Raw genomic sequence first — 10,571 nt, 5'->3', positions numbered from 1 at the left:
CTGCCCTAGAAAAGACAAAAAGACAAAAAAAAAAAAAAAAAAAAAAAAAAAAAAAAGAGGAGTTCCCGTCGTGGCGCAGTGGTTAACGAATCCGACTAGGAACCATGAGGTTGCGGGTTCGATCCCTGCCCTTGCTCAGTGGGTCAAGGTTCTGGCGTTGCCGTGAGCTGTGGTGTAGGTCACAGACGTGGCTCGGATCCCGCGTTGCTGTGGCTCTGGCGTAGGCTGGCAGCTACAGCTCCGATTCGACCCCTAGCCTGGGAACCTCCATATGCCGCAGGAGCGGCCCAAGAAATGGCAAAAAGACAAAAAAAAAAAAAAAAAAAAAAGTCACGGATTCTGTTTCTCTCATTGAACACTAAATGATACAGATGTTGGTACTAGAGCCAGTTCTGTAAGAGACTCTTATAGATAAATGTATATATCATGTACATACATGTATACATACATTTATATATGTGCATAAATATTTGGGTCACTGACAAAGCAAAGAACTAAAACCATCTGAAGTGGTTGCTGAGGGCAAAGGAAATGTGAACTGGTGGAAGAAAATAGTTAAAAATACTGTTGTATTTGGAGTGGATAAGGAATGAGATCCTGCTGTATAGCACAGGGAACTATATGTAGTCACTTGTGATGTAACATGATGGAGGATAATGTGAGAAAAAGAATATATGTGTGTGTGTGTGTGTGTGTGTATGATTGGGTCACTTTGCCTTAGGGAAGAAATTGACAGAACACTGTAGATCAACTGTAATAGAAAAAATAAAAATCTTAAAAAAATATATATGCATTTTGAGAATTTCAAAAAAAAATTACCGACTATTACCAGAGTTCTTGCTGTGCATATATGTGTATAAATGTTCTATAAGTAAATATACATGCATATACATATTTATGCCTATTCATATATATAGTGTGTTATATTCTTAAGAATATGAAAGAGTTCCCGTTGTGGCTCAGCAGAAATGAATCTGACTAGTATCTGTTGGATGCAGGTTTGATCCTTGGCCTTGCTCCATGGTTAAGCATCCAGCATTGCCATGAGCTGTGGTGTAGGCCAGTGGCTACAGATCTAATTTGACCCTCCATATGCCGCAGGTGTGGCCCTAAAACACACACACACACAGAATATGAAGAAAGTGCTGTGCAATTATTTCTCGATGTATGCTATATTGGATGTAAGGTTAGAGATGAGAAGATGTGATGGCCATTATATATCGTGCTGCAGTGAACACCGAGGTACATGTTCCCAGGGGTGGGATTGCTGGATCAAATGGTAATTTTATTTTTAGTTTTATGAGAAATCTCCATACTATTTTCCATAATGGTTTTATCAGTTTACATTCCCACCAACAGTGTAAGAGGGTTCCCTTTTCTTTGCATTCTTTCCAACATTTATTGTTTGTAGACTTTTTGATGATGACCATTTTGGCTGGTGTAAGGTGGTATCTCATAGTAGTTTTGATTTTCATTTGTCTAATAATTAGTGATGTTGAACATATTTTCATGTGTTTTTTAGCCATCTGTATGTCTTTGTAGGACTGTCTGTTTAGACCTTCTGCCCATTTTTTGATGGGATTGTTCACTTTTTTGGTATTGAGCTGCAGGAGGTGTTTATAAATTTTGGAGATTAATCCCTTGTCAGTAGATTCATTTGCAAAGATTTTCTCCCATTCTGTGGGTTGTCTTTTCTTTTTGTTTAGGTTTACTTCGCTGTGCAGAAACTTTTAAGTTTAATTAGGTCCCATTTATTTTTTGTATTTATTGTCATCTAGGAAGTTGATCTGAGAAGATACTGTTGTGGTTTATGTTAGAGAGTGTTCTGCCTGTGTTTTCCTCTAAGAATTTTATATTATTTGATCTTCTGTTTAGATTTTTAATCCATTTTGAGTTTATTTTTGTGTATGGTGTTAGAGAGTGTTCCAATTTCATTCTTTTACATGTATCTGTCCAGTTTTCCCAGCACCACTTATTGAAGGGACTGTCTTTTCTCCATTGTATACTGTTGCCTCCTTTGTCATAGATTAGTTGACCATAGGTGTGTGGGTTTAATTCTGGGTTTTCTATCCTGTTCCAATGATCTACACAATAGCCAAGACATGGAAGCAACCTAAATCTCCACTGACAGAGAAGTGACTAAAGAAGATGTGGTACATATACACAATGGAATATTACTCACACATAAAAAGGAATGAAATAGTGGGATTTGCAGCAACATGGATGGACCTAGAAATTATCATGCTAAGTGAAGTAAGATGGTGAGACACAAATATCATATGCTATCACTTATATGTGGAATCTAAAAAAAGGATACAATGAATTTCTTTGCAGAACAGAAACTGGCTTACAGACTTTGAAAAACTTTATGGTTACCAAAGAAGACAGGTTTGGTGGGGAGGGATGGACTGGGGGTTTGGGATGTAAGTGTTGTAAAGTTTGGTTGTGATGATCATTGTACAACTATTAATATAATACAACTTGTTGAGTTAAAAAGATGTGATGGAGTTCCCTTGTCGCACAGCAGGTTAAAGATCTGGTGTTGTCTCTGCAGTAGTTTGGCTGGCGCAGGTTTGATGCCTGGCCTAGGAACTTCCATATGTTGCCAGTATGGCTATTAAAAAAAACCCAAACAACTCTTTCCATGTGACTATTTGCATAAATGAAGTTATACGAATTGTGAAAATTGCAATCTGAATGTGTTTGTATAAATGTTAACACAGTATTTTGCTTTCTTTCTGCTGTTATTCCCTGATGATTAAACATAAGATGTATAAATAACAGTTAACCTTAAGTCACAGTATGTAAGGGGCTTCAAAAGAGGAGGAGTCACATTATCTAAGGATGTTTCATCCTCTTTGGGGAAAAGGATTAGAATGTTTCTATTTAGGGAGTATAGTTGTACCATATAAGGCAGAAATATCACTTTGTTATTGTCTTATTTTTTTTATTTTTATTTTTTGGCCATTCTGTGGCATACGGAGTTCCCAGGCCAGGGATCAGATCTAAGCCACAATTGCAACCTATACCACAGCTGTGGCAATGCCAGATCCTTTAAACCACTGTGCTGGGCTGGGATCACACCTGTGTCCTGGTGCTGCAGAGGTGCCACAATCCCATTGCACCAGAGCGGGAACTGCTGTTACTATCTTTATTTGGAAATTACTCACGGTTTTAGGAGATGTGTATGTATGGTTTCCAAGTTGATAAGGTGTGGATAGAGATGGTCCAGTTTTGTGTCAGTATGGTGAGGCTACAGGCCCTAGTAATTCACACCATCATCTAGGTGTTTCTGCGAAGGTGTCTTATAGATGTGGTTAAAATCCATAATCACTTGACTATGGGAGATTATCCTATATAATCTGGGTGGGCCTGAGTCAATCAACTGAAAGACTAGAGGACTGAGTGAAGGCTTCCCTGAGAGGAAGAAATTCTGCCTATAGACAGATGCTTCAGCTCCTGCCCAAGAATCTCAGTCTGCCCTATGGATTTTGGACTTGCTAAGCTAGTCTCTGCAGTAATGTAAGCCAGTTCCTTACAATAAATCTCTACATATACACCGATTCTGCTTCTCTTGTTGAATGTAATCATTGGATATAATTATCAAATTGTTTATTTTGAAGTGATGACATTAACAAGAAAAAAGTATTTATGTGACTCTCTCATGCAGACAGGCCATGGGTGATAGAGAAATTTATAGAGTCCTGGCAAAGTGGCAGCTTATGTTATGCTGCTGTAGATTTCTTTGGGTAAATCTCTGTCAGCTGTGAAAAACTGGAAGGCAAAAAATACAACACTCTTATGCCTTGACTTCAGGACAACAGAGTATCTCTACTAAGACCCATGCGCTCTTGGCCAACATTGTCTTGGGAACATCTAGAAACAAATGAGCTCAGAAAGGAATGTATTCCTTAATAGGAACAAGGCAAGGATATAGAAAGAGTGTATGGGATGGTCACTGCTGTGGCTTGGATTTGATCCCTGCCCTGGGAACTTCTGCATGCCAACAGCGTGGCCAAAAAAAAAAAAAAAAAAAAAAAAAAAAAAAAATATGAACTGCAAGGTAAAGTGTACAGGCAGACTTTATATTGTTTATATGAGGAAATACAAACTTGGAGACATACTTTCTAACAAAAAATTTATAAGCTGTTAAAAAAAGCAAAAGTCTGGGGGTTCCCTCATGCTGGGGGTTCCCTCATGGCTGAGCTGGTTAAAGTTTCAGCATTGTCCCTGCTGCTGCATGGTTCCATCCCTGGCCCGGAACTTCTGCTTGACATGGGAGTGGCTTAAAAAAAAAAAAAAGCATAAAAACAGAGCTGTGGTCTAAAAACCTTTGGTTTAAAGCAGTGATTGCATTAAAACCAATCATTCCTCTATTATTTAATTCAGCATTACTCTAAACTGACTCTGGGGGAAGTAAAAGGTGTATGCTTTTGTTACAGATGGCTGATAAACTTAGGATATTTCAGTTTAGATGAGAAACAGAAAAATTAGGCATAATGAATTGGGGAATGGGCTAACTGCACCAGGAAATAGGTATAATCAGGTAGGTTAATTATCTTTAATTGTGTGTGTTTTCCTTTGTTGACACATGTGTGCGATTCTCAGAAAATTGACATGCTTTAACTAAAAGAAACTTTGCTTGGATAAAAACTATATTGTGGGGAGTTCCTGTCGTGGCGCAGTGGTTAACGAATCCAACTAGGAACCATGAGGTTGCGGGTTCGGTCCCTGCCCTTGCTCAGTGGGTTAACGATCCGGCGTTGCCGTGAGCTGTGGTGTAGGTTGCAGACGCGGCTCGGATCCTGTGTTGCTGTGGCTCTGGCGTAGGCCAGTGGCTACAGCTCCGATTCAACCCCTAGCCTGGGAACCTCCATGTGCTGCGGGAGCGGCCCAAGAAATAGCAACAACAACAACAACAAGACAAAACAAACAAACAAACAAACAAAAAACACTATATTGTGTACTGCACCTGCTCATATCATACCCAGATGGTAAAACTCCCAAAGAGCTCTGCCTCTGATGCCACTACAAATGAGGCCAAGCAAGATAAGGGACATCCAAGGATCTAGTCTAGGGAGATCATTTTGGATTAGAAATTGACCTAATTGGGGGAAAAGTATCCCCAGTTAAAGGGAGCTCTTCCTCAAAACAAACCCATAGCTGAATCTTGCTGTTGCTCTGTTTCAATGGGTGCAGTGTCTTTCTGCTTCTTTCATATCATGACAGGATGTTATATTGATCCAGTCCCTGTTCCAACTGGCTTATAATATGAACTTTTGTTCTTTGATATTTTTCAAGATTTAAAAAAATTAAGGTGTTCCCGTCATGGCTCAGTGGTTGATGAATCTGACTAGGAACCATGAGATTGCAGGTTCGATACCTGGCCTCGCTCAGTAGATTAAGGATCCGGCGTTGCTGTGAGCTTTGGTGTGGGTCACAGATGGGGCTTTGATCCCATATTCTCTGGCTCTGGTGTAGGTCAGCGACTACAGCTCTGATTACACCCCTAGCCTGGGAACCTCCATATGCCACGGGTGTGGCCCTAGAAAACAAAAACAAACAAAAAAATTGAAAAAACTGTATAAACTATTAACAGACAACACTGATAAATTTATTTCTTCTTGGACACACCCCTGGTGTGGCCTCTGTGGCCTGTGGTCTTGGTGTGCTGGCCTCGGACAGGAAGTCCCCATAAATGGCGAAGTCCACTGTGAGCTGGAATCTTCTTCAGTGGCTCCAGGTCTTCACAGAGCTTGTCGTCTAGGCCATTGGCCAGGATCTCACCATCCTTCACATCCTTCTGTCTATTTAAGAACCAGTCTGAGATCTTGTATTGATGTGGATTCTGCATAATGGTGATCACTCATTCTACCTCATCCTCCGGAATCTCTTTTTCTCTCTTGGTGAGGTCTGTGTCTGCCTTCGTCAACACCACCTGAGCATGTCTTCACTCCACATCTTTTTTTTTTGTTTTGTTTTGTCTTTTTTGCTATTTCTTGGGCCACGCCCGTGGCATATGGAGGTTCCCAGGTTAGGGTTGAATCGGAGCTGTAGCCACCGGCCTACGCCAGAGCCACAGCAACGCAGGATCCGAGCCGCGTCTGCAACCTACGCCACAGCTCACGGCAACGCCGGATCCTTAACCCACTGAGAGAGGCCAGGAATCGAACCCACAACCTCATGGTTCCTAGTCGGATTTGTTAACCACTGCGCCACGACGGGAACTCCTCACTCCACATCTTTACTTGCAGTGATAGGAAAGGCAGTTTTCCACTGCCCGTGGATGGCAGTATTAAGTACTTGCAAAATGTGCTGAAACTTCTCAGGGATTACTAGAGACCTGACCGTAACTCCAGCGGTGGGGTGTAGACTTCTAGTGGAAAAGCTGTTCTTTGATATTTTGATTAAGCAGAGTTATGGCTGGATCTTTGAGCTGCTTTGAGTTGTGAATGAAGATGTTAGACTTTGAGCCCTAGCAGTGCTTGGAAAAATCACTCATATTTTGGCATGTGGAGAAGGGTAAGATTATTTTGTGTACACTAGGGATGGAAGTTAATAATTTTGACCAAATAGATTGTCTGCAATATATATGTATATATATGTTTTTGTCTTTTTGTCCTTTTTAGGGCTGCACCCACGGCATATGGAGGTTCCCAGGCTAGGGATCTAATTGGAGCTGTGGCCGCCAGCCTGTACCACAGCCACAGCAACACCAGATCCTTAACCCACTGAGCCAGGCCAGGGATGGAACCCACAACCTCATGGTTCCTAGTCGGATTTGTTTCTGCTGGGCCACTCTTGCAATATATTTTATAGGGGCTGAATATTTCATGCCTGTTGTCATGGCACCAGCCCAGTCAGGCCGCCAGAAAGATTATACTTTGCAAATTGTTTTTTTTTTTTTAATTTTTCAGGCCCATGGCAGCTTCACACTGCTCCTCGCTCCATTGTGCGCTGCTGCCAGGCGCTAAGACTGACCTCCAAATTGTTGATTTCAGTTTTTGCCTTGTGATTTATTTCAGCCAGTGAAATATGAGTGGGTTTAATGAAGCAGCATGTGCCATCTCTGCACCCGAATCCTCCATCTTTGGGGGCTGTAGTTCTCTTCTCACTATGGTGAGCCTTCTTGGTCCTAGATAATGATTCCAGTAACCTGAATCCCAGAAGGATAAGTGAGAAGTAGTCTTTTGTTGATGTGAGTCGTGTTTGGAGGTCATTTATTTCTATGACATAATTGAGACTAAGATGATAGACAAGTTTGCTTTGCATCTCTTGAAGTTCTATGACCAGAGTTGTGTTTTTTAAAGAAAACAATTACCTGAACATTTCCAGAAAACCATTTGTTAAAATTTTAAAGCCTTGCCCCACCCCCTCCCCTTTTCTTCAATTTCAGAAGTAAATTATTTATTTATTTATTTATTTATTTATTTATTTATTTATTTTATTTTCCCACTGTACAGCAAGGGGGTCAGGTTATCCTTACATGTATACATTACAATTACATTTTTCCCCCACCCTTTCTTCAGAAGTAAATTTTCGTGAAATTTAGAAGGGCGTGAAATCTATTTTCTAAATGAAATCTTCCAAGAGACCTGTCCTTGTGTGAGGAATCAAGCCTAAGGCGGTACCCATAGTGCAGGACCCACCATGATGATGATCCTGGGAAGCTGTTTGCCCAGGCTGTCATGTGATGTGAAGACAGTGAGGGGATCTGGGCTTGCGAGACAGACTCAGGATGTTGCCTCCAGGTGGGAGAAGAGAGGGAATCTATCCAAGTGTTTCCTTCGTCCTGGAGAAGATGTTTGTACTTCAGGAAGAAAGTATAACAAAGACCTGTCTGGATTTCCTTACCCAGATTCTAATCCATTTGTTTATCTATTTGTTTATAAAAAGCGAAGACCAACCCACAGTCTCAGGGCCAATATAATGGACGGCACTTTGACTCAGAATGAGTGTGACAGCAGATTTGTTGCTGGCCAGAGAGGGGTGAGATACGCATACCCTTGGAGCAGATGGGACAGAAGGGATGTCAAGACACTTTCTTCAGACAGTGGGTGGAGCACGTCACAAATAAAGGCTGTTTCTCCCAGGGTGGCACATGTGATTACGGAGGCTGTGCTCTGCACTTTTCCAGAACCACAACCTCCTCCACTGAAGGCACTGGCCCTGTGGTTTGTATGTAAGTCGAGGCTCTTGAGGATACAGGACCCTCTTGTTCACTAAGAAACCCTCACTGCTCTACAGAGGAGGCTCACAGCTGTCCTACCAGCACAGCGCATTGCTCCTACAACTGATGCTTCACTCAGGCTGCCCGATTGGGTATATTAATGATGTGCTTTCTGACATCCCACACAGCTATGCACCATAATGCTTCTATGCACTGATGTCTACAGATAAAGCAAGCAATTGTCATCACTTGCTGGTAGGCTGACCCTAACTATTGCACTTAACTTCTCTAATCTTCATTTTACTCCCTTATTGCTTTTGTTTTATGGGTGCTGTATCCCGGAGGGTCTAAACCCTGAGTGGGGGGCCAGATAAGAAGGAAGATTTTCTCCAGCCCTGAGTCTCCGGAAGGCTCTGAGCAGGCCAGGAAGAGTTGCCTGGGTACACTGTCCTGCAGGTCATTACTGAAGGACAGCATGCTCTTGGCCCTGGGCTGCCGCCCTGCTGGCCGCTCTGTGCTTCTACTACCTACCACCTGCTCACAGCTCCTCTGTGTTGGACTTTTGGCCCATGATGCAGGACAGGGGAGCATCACCAAGCTGAATAGCACTTCCCTCAGTAAGAGGGAGTGGGCCTGGTGGCAGCACTGATGTGGTTCAGTAGCCAGACTTTCTGAGCAGGGGCAGCTCTACCTACTGCTTCACTCACCTGCATGGATACCGTGGATGAACAAGCCTTACGTGGATGAGGGTGTGGAGTCCAACCACAGTTTTTGTAATGAAGGTGACCAGTTGCCTGCATGGCCCAGCCGCTAAAGGAGGAGGGGGGAGGAGGAGGGCGTCTTCCCAGCCAGAATTCTCCTGCTGGCTCCATTTCAGTCTGCAGTAGCTGAAGGAATTTGTTCTGAGCCTTTCGAGGAGCTGTCAACAACACTGTTCCCTGTTCTGTTGCTGCGCTCCTTGCTGGTTCCCCCACATCCTCCATGGTTTGGCAGTTGTTGCCCCTGCTGGAGGGCCTCATTGTAGGGTTTCCAGTTATGCCAGGTGATTTTTGTGGTGAGTTCATGGAAACAGACATTTTCTCTGGATTATGTGCTGTCACGAAACAGATAATTCTGTGATCGGTATTTTAATAAATCTTATGTTTAGGGTAAGAAACTTGCACAAGGCTAGAGCTGTGAGGTACTTATATGGGTCCCAAGAGTGGATGGTTGGAATTTTGTGGTTTAGATGGTATTCCAGTTTGTCTGTGTTCAGCCAGGATCCCAAAGTGACCTTGTGTCTTTTTTTTTTTTTTTTTTAAGGCCTCACCCACGTGAGGCGTTCCCAGGCAAGGGGTTGAATTGGAGCTACAGCTGCTGGCCTATGCCACAGCCACAGCAACGCAGGATCCGAGCTGCATCTGCAATCTACACCACAGTTCATGGCAATGCCAGATCTATAACCCACTGAGCAAGGCCAGGGATCCAACTTGCAACCTCATGGTTCCTAGTCAGATTCGTTTCTGCTGCGCCACGATGGGAACTCTGATCTTGTGTCTTGATGTATTCTGATCACAGGGTGGACTTGCCTGATGTTGACAGTCTTTAAAAACGTCTGAATACTGCAGAACACCAAGATGTAACTGAGGGTACAGGCTGGCTCCCAGATATCAGACCTGGCTTTACTCTTTCTCACACATTTCATGGAGAAGTGGGGGCAGGAGGTGAGCTGGAGAACTGCAGCCTGTCTGCTGGGTCCATCGTGGTGTCTGTTCTCAAATACAGGTCCAGGTAAAGAGAAGGGAAAGAAAGGCATTGTCACAGAATTCTCTTGTGGCACAGTGGGTTAAGGATCCAGCATTGTCACTGCAGTGGCTTGGGTCACCACTGCTGTGGTGTGGGTTGGATTCCTGGCCCAGGAACTTCCCCGTGCTGTGGGTGTGGCCACACACACACACACAAAAAGGCATTAGAATATGATGGAACCGCAGTGAGCCTGGCTGCGGGAGAAGAGAAGCCAAGGCTGGTGGCATTCAGGACCTTCTGCAAAGCAAGAAACCAGGATTCAGCATCTGGGAGCCCTGGGCCATCCATCCCTCCTGAGAACCACCTCTTTTCCTCCCTCTCCTCCTCCATCAGGAGCAGATGTCACTCCCTTCCCTTCTCTCCAGCTCTCCTCCAGCTATTGCCTCCCCTCCCACCTCACATTAGCCATCTCAGTCTTGGAAACTGCTTAAACATAAGCCCCACGGGTCTGAGGGCTGGGAAGTGCTGAGGCTCCCTTGCTGCTGGATGACAATTTGGAGGGGTAAGGGAGACCCAAGGGCTGAGCAGTGACCCCACATTTGTGTGATGTAGCACTTATCCTGTGGCACATCTGAGAATATTCCAAAACTGATGTGAAATAGAAACTTCTATCCTG

At 43.4% G+C, this 10,571-nt stretch overlaps 1 protein-coding gene and 1 pseudogene across 2 annotated transcripts in view; one reads left to right on the top strand and one right to left on the bottom strand.

Annotated features, from left to right (window-relative positions):
* LOC146402200 (uncharacterized) overlaps positions 1-10,571 on the top strand; it is a 122,448-nt gene that overhangs the window by 6,994 nt on the left and 104,883 nt on the right. The gene's annotated exons all lie outside the window — the stretch shown is intronic.
* LOC106510474 (small ribosomal subunit protein uS13 pseudogene) lies at positions 5,615-9,189 on the bottom strand (annotated as a pseudogene).

Source organism: Sus scrofa, chromosome 6 (assembly GCF_054392235.1).
Source record: "Sus scrofa isolate SSC_HxYL_T2T_F1_AM1 chromosome 6, Sscrofa_HxYL_maternal_Yorkshire_Landrace_v2.0, whole genome shotgun sequence".
In the NCBI taxonomy this organism is placed as follows: domain Eukaryota; kingdom Metazoa; phylum Chordata; class Mammalia; order Artiodactyla; family Suidae; genus Sus; species Sus scrofa.
This window is presented reverse-complemented; position numbering and strand designations above follow the sequence as displayed.